This window comes from Aphis gossypii, chromosome 3, assembly GCF_020184175.1.
Source record: "Aphis gossypii isolate Hap1 chromosome 3, ASM2018417v2, whole genome shotgun sequence".
In the NCBI taxonomy this organism is placed as follows: domain Eukaryota; kingdom Metazoa; phylum Arthropoda; class Insecta; order Hemiptera; family Aphididae; genus Aphis; species Aphis gossypii.
The window spans coordinates 9,857,132-9,867,845 of NC_065532.1; the positions used below are offsets into that span (position 1 = coordinate 9,857,132).

Sequence of the window (10,714 nt, forward strand, 5' to 3'; positions counted from 1 at the left end):
CGGCCGAAAAATTCCCTTAAACAATGTTTTATCTGTCGTAAAAAATAAACACGCAATGAATACATTTCAATAAGCAGCGAAGTTTTTATAAACATTATTCAAAATAAAAACTTATTCTCGGTTGATAATAATTTTATATTATTACGTATTAATGTGTTATTAAATAAAGCATGATGGTGGTATATTCCGGCTCGAAACGAAGGTATAAAGAAATTAATGACCGGAATAAATTCAGCAACGTGAAGTGATATATTATGAGGATTATAAAGTCCTCTGCATGGTATAGGTTCGGTTTCAAATTATGGCCCACTACGAGTTACGAATCGCATAAATATAAGTATAGACTTTACAGGATTTATGTGAAATTCCTGTATCATTTTCTAAAGCATCGATATAGACATATAGTGCTTTTAAAAGAGATACACATGCGCAAATTTCTATACATTGTATGCAATATATATAAAGAACCGTCATCATCGTTTAAAAGTATATCAAACAAAATTACCTTTTCCCCAATAAAGAGGTTGTAAAAAAAAAAATCAAATATTAAAACACCAAATTCATAATAGTTATGTACAGTTTTATATTTGACATACATTTTTAATAAGACGATTTCTAAATTTATTATTAGGTACCTACTTTTATGATGTAGTTGCTATTTTAGTATAAAAAATAAAATCACGAGAAAAAAGCTTACGCCTCGTAAAAAGTCAGATTTAATTTTTTTTTTAAGATGAAGACTTTATGCGAGTTTTATAGGACTCCGATTTTCAAAACTTTATTTTCAGACGTTTTAATAAACATTAAAACAATCACAAATTTTGAGTATTTTAACATACACAGTCAGGAGGTATTTAAAATAAATTATAAAAGAAGTAACCAATCTGCTAAAAATTAGAAAAGTTGTACAACTTGTTATTGAATTGGTCTTTTAATTTAATTTTAGTTCTTCATTTATTTATTTTTATATATAATGAATTACAATTTCATAATATGTTCAAACTTTGAATTATATTTTTGTAAAATAAATTAGAGTATACCTTATTTTATGTGCATTTAATTCGGTTTAAGATTTGAATTCAAATGACTACGTCTACATCAATTAATTTATTAAAAAATTATTTAAATTGAAACAATGTTTAATACATTGTTAAATAAATAATAGAAATAACCATACGTATTTTAAGAGCCCGTGATTCATATCGTTCAATAATCATCAACGATTTATATTTGAAGTTATTCTTATAGAAAAGAAATTATTTTTTAAGACTTTAGTGATAACAGATATCTAAAATTACTTAAAAATTGACAAAAAAAATGTCTGTAATGAACCGGAGACGTACCGACTGTGTTAACAATTTCCAGTTGATTGACGTATGCAATTTTCTTTAGCATTTTTACCGTTAAAAATCGCGTCATTGTAAAGTTGATAACTGCGTTTGCAGAGTGCGTCTAGTATGTAGAAGTGAAACAACATCGACAAACGTATAAATCAATATTATACTATCTTTGAATACTATTCAAGATGTATTTTTATACCGATAAACAATACGATTTCGTTCTTGTCAGAACTTTTGTGTGCAGTAAGAATGTCTGCATTAAACAAAAATATAAACGTCAATTCATCAGAATACATTTAATTACATACAAAGAAACGAACATCTGCCAGTATTGCCTTCGACATTTCTTAATAAAATATAGCGCAAAATCACATAATATTCACGTCAATACAATTTAAGTTCAAAATACTGAAATCGTGATCATTAATAAACAAACGTACCTAATAATATACTGTACTACAGCAGGACGATACGATTTCACGCGAGTTCAAAGAGAAATCTTCTTTGTGCTATTAATTGGATATTTTCATTTGTACATTATTGTGATCAGAATTAATAAAATTATGCAATAAATGTCAACTGTTATTATCAGACGTATTCAAACAATTTGAAAACTATTATCCACATTCCACAATATTGATGACTCTCGTGCAATTATGCTTAATTAATTGAAATGGATGTCGATTTATGAAAAATTACAAATATTTATATTACATTAAAGTATATCCTACATATTGAGTTAAACACGTTTGTGTATTGGCAAACACAGTTCTAGTAAACCAAATATTTGGTTGTTCAATACAAATACTAATTAGTTTTAGATTTAATGAACGCATACATAGATCTTACTCAATCTAAAATCGTAGCGAGGGTTGTTCGTACAAGATTTGGGTTCCTTTTCTCATCCTTCAGCACTTAGGAATAATTTAAATTCTCTACAGATATCTCTAGGTTTGTTGTTTATGTCGAACTTTCAAAAGTGTTTTAGATTGATAACATGACACTTAGATAATTGTTTAGGTAATAATTCAACTACATTGCATTATTTACCTCTAAAGTCTAAATCAATTGAAAATAATATTAATTATTATTTATAATGAAGATTTTTAAATAAGTAGGTAAGTGATTTTTCATTATTAAAAAATAATAATTATGTACATTTTTATCTGTTTAGTAAACGCGTTGAGACACTAATACAATTTAAAATACTATTTTATTAAATGTTGTTTAAATTATTACTTACTATGAATATAAAGAAAGTAGAATATTTATTTTTATGTTTGGTTTCTATTGAAAAAATATTAAAATAATATGACCAACCGTGAATTAACGGTGTTGCATAAGAGGCAAAGTAGATTTATTAGGTATAGAATAGGGTTTCGTTATGGTAGAAAATTATTTTAGTAAACATGAAAAGAATAGTAGTTTGAATTTATTCATTATCCTAATGAAAAAATAATATAAGCTTTCGCTTGAAGTACTAAAATAATATTATATGTATCGCTCAGCCTGATACTTATTAGGTATATTATTATTAAAAAAGTCAAATAAAACATAGTTGTAGACTAGGTATATTTTTTAATATGATATTATTGTAAATAAATTCAATAGATAATTAATGAAATAGACTATTTTCATAATAATATTAGTTCACTCATCATCAGGAATATGGGAATAAATATTTAAATAACGTCATCATTTATTCTTCAATTGCATCTAATACAATCATAAATAGTGTATATAGTATAAAGTTGATACAACTTTTGATATATTTATAATCGGTCAGTATTAAATTATTGTACCTTCTTAGTTCAATTTCTTATTAATATAAATTAGTGCTTAAAGAAAATCTTTTCTGTTTACATTTTTTTTAAAAGATTGCATTCATATCATATTGCATTTAAAATGATCAAGTAAGAAAACACAATTAGTTCAAAATTCTTATACACTGCTTATACTAGCCATATGAATGAATTTACAAAATAGATAACCTATCTATACACTATATAGTACCAATGCACTAATATGATCTTTCACTATTATAATGTTATAGAGTATACACTACTTATGTGTGGTTGCGAATGAGGTATTATAATCGATTATTTATTTAAAAACTAATTTTTTTACTCTTATGGTTTTTAAATATATTTAAAAAAAATAACCTTTGTAAATATCAATAGGGTTTGATATTCATCCTGAATTAACAATTAATTTTAATGAACGATTATTTTAGCTGTAAATCGTTCAATATGAGCATTATCAAAAATTATTAAACGTACGTTTTTCCAATATTTATTTTTCTCTGCTCGATATAAAGAATGTTAAAGAAACTATTTTGTAGTTTCCCGTTATTGACTTGAAGGTTTAATTGTTCATCACAACCTAATTTGTTCTAACTCAAATTTCATGAACTAACCCGAGATCACTGTTGAAACAATATTATTTCATTATGTTCTAGTCGAAGAAAATTATTAATATCGACCACTATTCTCATACAACGTGAAAACTTAAACCAGCTTATAAATTTAAACTTTACCCAAACTGATCCAACCTCCTGGTCATTCGCATGACGTGAATTATTATCAATGTCAGAAATACAATAAAGATACATAAAATATTTTATAATAATAAAGCTATTGGCTTATCATAGTTAATATTATTTCAATTTCATTTAAAATTCTAAACAAAATATATCACGTTTGAGAAAATATGAATTGATAAATCCGCCAACTGATAATATGGTGTGAAAATCTTATTGGAAAACCTTACGGTACACATCATACCACCTAAATGATATCTGATGAAAATGTGAGTACTGTAATGATGTATAACGGCATAGAAAGTTTTTGAGACACGTGTGCTACGTGCATGAGTACCACAACGGTAAGAGTGAGTTTATGTAGTTGTTTTCTTCGTGGTTGGCAGTCGTCCAGCTGGACTCGGCGGAAGGGACATACTTTTTAAAATTAAATCGTGCGCGTGAGAAACAACTCAACGATATAATATTGTTTAGTCAAAATCCACTACTGACGACTTGCATGTTCAGTAAAGTCTGTACAATATGAATTAGGTACTTGAAATATACATATAATAGTGTTAAATTGTACTGTTGACCGGAATCTCCGGAATCCGCGTACTGCAGTGACTATAGTACGAGGACCGGATATTGACACATTAGCACATAATAACTATTTAATTATTTATTATGATGTTTTTTTGAGCCGGAAATAAAAAAATATTTACAATCTTCAATGATTTAATTATAACATAAAAGTTTGAGAAACAACAGAAAAATGTCAAATTGTTTATTTCTGACTTAATTTAACATCATATTTAACACTTATATATATTTTACAAAAAAAAAAAATTAATTGTGATAATATTATGCACTTTATTGGTCTTTAAAATATATTATACTCGTATTATATTAAAAATACTTCAGTTACAATTTTATTAATTGTCAAATATTATTTAGTTTGTTTTTTATTCATATATTTATATTATTGGATCTTCGGTATATTAATAAAAAAAAAAATACTTCGTGGAATAATAATAATATGTATTGTATGCAATAAATTGTCGAACGAAACTTTACTGTGAATAAATTAGAAATAAATAAATCCTTAATTCGTTAATTAAATTTTAACAATAAGTTTGCATATTTCTCACACTTTATGCATTTTTCAACTGTTTTAAATTAATTTACTAATGTAGAACACATTCGTAGTAATACAGAACATAAATTTTTAAAGTGATGCTTGAAAAATCATACGAAATACTATTAGGTATCAGACAAATTTAAAAATAAATATTTACGAAATTACCAATTTAATCAATGTTAATAATTATATTTTTAAATAAGACAAAAAGATTGAAATTTTAATATGAAACAACCTCATAGTTTTTTACAACTGAAATTCAAAAAATTAAAATTGTGATTTCTATACCCACAATAATTTTTTTTTATGGGCATTTGACTTTTTTTAAATTTAGACGATTTAAAAATAATATTATGTTAAATAAATTATTGTAATATTAATATACCTAATATATCTTAAATATATTAGTATATAACAATATATAGTCTGATAGACCATATTCCCTCAGAATTGTTTTTCATATACAATGATTTTATCAATGAATTTAAATTTAACACATATACCACAGAGGCTTAATCAATGTATTAGATGAACTCGATACTTATTGTACAGCAGAGCTGTTACCTAATTCCCATATTTTTTTTTATACATATATATAATTTTTACAATCTATAATAGATTAAGTTTAGTAGATAGGTACGAATATTATATAAAGTAGAATACAAAGATGAAAAAAAAAATAATATTTTAGATATCTGAAAATCAATATTGTAATTTATAATTGTTGAGAAAATATATTATTATTTATCTGTTGAATTGAAAAATAACATACATAGCAGCATCCCTTTATTTTTATAAAATATGAACAATCACCTCGCACGTAAACTACCAAGCAATTTTTCAGAAAGGTACTTATTGAAAGAAAAATAAATACCAAATATTGTTGTCCCTGGTAATATGATGTTATTACTCAAAGGAAAACATGACTATGATTTATAGAAACAAAATTGAATGGTTTGACGAAAAGATATAAAGAGGAAAATGTGATTTTAATGTGTGCAAATATGAAGGTTTTGAGATAAGGAAATGCTTGACGCTGCAGATGTTTAAAAAAGATTAAGTTTAGTTAACTTTGTTAACAAAACATATTATATTTTAGAAAAAAAAAATATGAAAGAACTTTTTATTACTAATACTCACTAAAATTGTATGCGCAAATACTTTACCAAAAATAAGTTCTGTCGAGTCAAAAAAATACCAAATGCAAATTCTTTATAAAAGATATTTTTTTTTTGAAAAATGATAATAACTATGAGCAAAGTTTGGTATAATAATTTAAAATAAATAGTAGTTATGAAGAGTAATTAATCAGTATAAAAATATAATTTATATTAATATAATTTATCGGCCTTTAAAAATAATATAATAAGTATATTATATTTTATATATTTTAGAAAAAAATTTTTTTTTCAGTTTTTTCATATTAATTATTATTTAAGTTATAATAATCATTAAAATCATTTTTTTGCAGATAAAATACAGTATAATATTACAGTTTTAGTAAAACGATAGGTAATATATTTATTTTTTCAATTTTTAACATATTAATCACCAATAATAAACATAATAAACAATTCCAAAACAATAAAGTTTTAGTAATCTATAAGACATAACGTTAATCAACTTTTACAACGTTTACATAAAAAGTATTAAAGAAAAAATGTTTCTATTAGTATTTATTACCTAGATTAACACTTCAAAGAGAAAATAGAAGAAATACATCAAAGATTTTACGGTTAAGAGTCAACTAAGAACTTATTCGTCTTATATATTTTATCAGTTACTGTACTCTTTTAACTGAAATTCCCATTAGTAAATATCAAGTTTCAACATTTTGTATCTTAATTAAAATGAATGAGTATATACATATAACATTAACTACCTATATTATATTTTATTTAGGCATTAAACTTAACTTAAAAAAATAAAAATATTACGAATAAATCTATCGTCTTCATACTATAATATATAAATTCAAATAAGTAACTTAGTAAAAAATAATTGTATTATATATATATATATTTGTAGTGTTATGAGCAAATTAAAATATAACATAATTGATGTATGGCATATAATCGTTTTAAAAAAATGGTAAGCCAGTTTTTATTTTTATTAAATTATTTTATTTATAATCTATATATCTAAGTTATAAAAAGAGTAAATTTGATCAGAAAATAAAAAAATGATCATTTGTTAAATTATACTTAAAAAGATTTGTATTATAGGAGAAAATTAGAGATAAGCATGCTTGATAAATCATCGTGTATAATTTTTGGATAACAACTTAGTTTATATAGGATATTTCAAATTTTACTTTACATAATCGCGGTCGGAATCACAAAAGTTCTAAAATATTAAAAGTGTTAAATTAAGTACCATTTTGTTACATTAAATTAAAAAAAGTATTATAATATTATAAAAGTAGCTAATATTTGTTTTTAATTAATTTTTTAATACATTTTATATATTATGCTTATAATAGATTATTTTATATACACTATTATATTATTCAACACATTTTATACTGGGTAAAAAATATATATAAACATAATAGAAATAGCATATACCATAATACGATTTACATACATAAAATATTGATATTCATTATTTTTTACGGTAAAGGTAGCATAATGACATAATTTAAGAAAAGTGTTTTGAATAAGAAATGATTTAAATTATTATTACTTTAATCAAATACGAGAAAAAATGGTTTTAGAATTTATATATTGATAGTCAGTCAACATAACAAAATGTTATAGTTTAATTATAATTTTCATCAATTCAATAGTAACTATTTATTTCTATACCAATAAAATAAATTTAGAGAAGTTGTAAGAAATATAAAGATTGACAAAAACATACAAATGTCACTATATGTTATGACTAGCTCTATACGAATGTTTCATCCTATTAGGAAATAAAAAACATTAATATTAAAGTTTTTTTGTTTTTAAATCCAAGATGCATAATAATATTTTATAAATATCATTTATTCTCGTAGTATAAAATTATTTTGTGAGAATAGAGTCATTTTTAAATACATTTACTGAACCGAAGTTTTCTATTTGATGTGTAAGAAAAAAACTATTTATTTTTAGATTGTTCGAGCTTTTCTCTTATGTATTTATTTTCCTGTTAAAGTGATCTTTTCAGTTTAAAACCACAAAAGTTGTAATCCAGCGTTTCCCAAAGAAGATTTTAAATTGAACACAGATAGAACTATTAGTGTAATATTTGAACACGAAGTAATATAGACAAGTACATGATGTCAAATATCTCGACCATTTTTGTGAAAACCATATTCTGTTCAGAAATGTATACCGGATAAAGTTTTAAAATATTACCGTTACTCTAAACTGGTCTAAACTTTAATCGCTACATATTATAAAATTATAATTTGCATATTATACTATGACAATAGTATAATGCATTCTGTATAAATATATAAAAAAAATAATAACATATTTGATATAAATAAAACTATATTTGACTTAAAATCTTTAGAAAAATTACATTTTGTGTTATTTATAACGAAATACTAATTTAATGTTTATTATGCCAGTTGAGAAAATAACTGTTTATAATTGTTTAGGTGTATCATTTTCCACGTAAATTAAGTTTTATAATTAAAAAATAATATTCATCTATTCATTTTTATGCAAACACTTAGAGTTGGTTTTAACTAAAAATATCGAATTAAACGATTAAAGAAATAATATATATTTTTTTTTCTTTTAGAAATATTTTTATTACAATTGTATGGCTTTTCAAATTATGAAATATCATATTTAAATTTAAATGGAAAATGGAAAAACGCAAACAAAGGTATACCAAGTTTTAATTATTTTTACCATACAAACATTCAAATCTTTTTAAAATCACTATTAGCTAAATTAAAAATCGTATTTGTACATATAACATATTTTTTTTTGAAGTTATGTAAATAATTTAATACAAATTTTCAAGTACCAAAACATAACATTTAGTAGATTATAATATTATATCCAACAACATTTATTTAGTTTGAGGAAATAAATTAAAATACGTTTATTTATAAAATAAATGTGTACTTTATTTCTATTTAAAATATGCGAGTTTAGGTAGTAGGTCTTCATTATTATACTTTAATAATACCTACATTTCACTAGTGATTATTGTTTCATTAAAATAATAATAACCGTAGGTATATGTATAATAATTGTATAGCCAGAAAAATGTGTACGAAATACCTGTTTATGGTAAATTAAAATTTTTTTTTGTTTATAATTAGATAAAATATTCCATATTGAATAAAAACGATTACCTATATAATATCATAAAATGATAAAATTGATTGAAACTTTCAAAAGATAATCTATAGGTAATTTTTTCAAATATTCCCTCGTGCAGAAGTAGTTTAATAATGGACAATTTTATATATTTTACGTACCTATACCTACACGAATTAACTACAGCTTGTAAGCGAAGAAAAATATATGAAGGTGTGTTCAAAAAATAATATAAAATAATTTAGTAAATAATATCAAATCCGCATAGGGAGCGAAATTTCAATATTCAAAAAACCAAGACAAATTGTTTAACAACGGTAGTCGAACATATAACATATGCATTCGTACTATTTAGTATCTACTTATGCAGTAATTGCGGGACATGTGTACGCTATATTTTTCTAAATTATACAATATAATATTGTTCAATATATCAAGTTAGGATCATGCATATCTAACATAGTTATTTGTTCGCATTAACTAATAAGCATTATTATTATTAATGTCGTTTTACTGTCGGAAATTTTCTATTATAGAAAGATTAATTTTTATTAACGTTTGTCTTATAGTATGCTGGTAAAGTATATATTACAATCAAGCACCAACCATCGGGTAGGACGTTTATCGCGTTTATCCGATACAAATTATTATATCACTCTATGAAAATGTATGCGACCACCTCGTCCGTCCCAACAAAACCCTCGATTGGACTAAATATTTTCTCGGTGCGTTTGAATTGTGTGTTTGTTTGTTATTATTAGATACATATTTTATTTTATTTTTCGTTATCGTAACAAATTTATCATTGTTGTTTTTGGTTTCACATAAAGAAAATCAAATATCATGGTAACCTTTTATCCGGAAAACGGTTGTCTCAAAATGTGTTCGGCGTTTCCATATTTATGAAGTTGTTAAATCCGATTTCGGTTTTTTTTTTCTTCGACCAAGATTTTTATTATCACTATTATTACTATTATTATTACTACTACTACTATTATTATATTGTAATAATACTATAATCGAAAAAAAAAAAAAAAACAAAACACGTGTGCCACACACAAACTCTCCTCTCTCTCGCTTAGTCTCACACACGCACACACGCACACAAGTACACATACACGCGCATATAAATACACGCACACCGTTCACACCGGATTCGCGGCGCAGCAACCGCGTCCGCGCGATACCGCGTTTGATCGACTACTAGAGTATCCTACGACGACGACTGCTATAATAATAATATTACTATTACGGCGGCGTCGTCGTCGTCGTCGTCGTCGTCAGCAGCAGCGACTGCGGCGGCGGTGGTTGTTCTCCGAAAGTGTACTTTCGTGCAATGGACGTTGTACGCACGAATTATAAATATATTATATTAGTAGGTATAATATTGAAATCGTTATCGATCTATCGCCAGTGTTACGAACCATTCGAACCGACGAAACCGAAA

The 10,714-nt window shown here is 24.6% G+C and overlaps 1 protein-coding gene across 3 annotated transcripts in view; it reads right to left on the reverse strand.

Annotated features, from left to right (window-relative positions):
* The window catches only part of LOC114129669 (eye-specific diacylglycerol kinase-like), a 161,587-nt gene extending 151,106 nt beyond the window's left edge, over window positions 1–10,481 (reverse strand). For 2 of the 3 annotated variants that reach the window (XM_050202617.1, XM_050202614.1), the window contains exon 1: window positions 10,119–10,479. The gene's annotated coding sequence lies outside the window, so the exon portion shown is untranslated. Of the gene's footprint in view, window positions 1–10,118 lie in introns of all 3 variants that reach the window. The other variant, XM_050202615.1, reaches the window with a different exon arrangement.
* Between the last annotated feature and the right edge of the window lie 233 nt (window positions 10,482–10,714).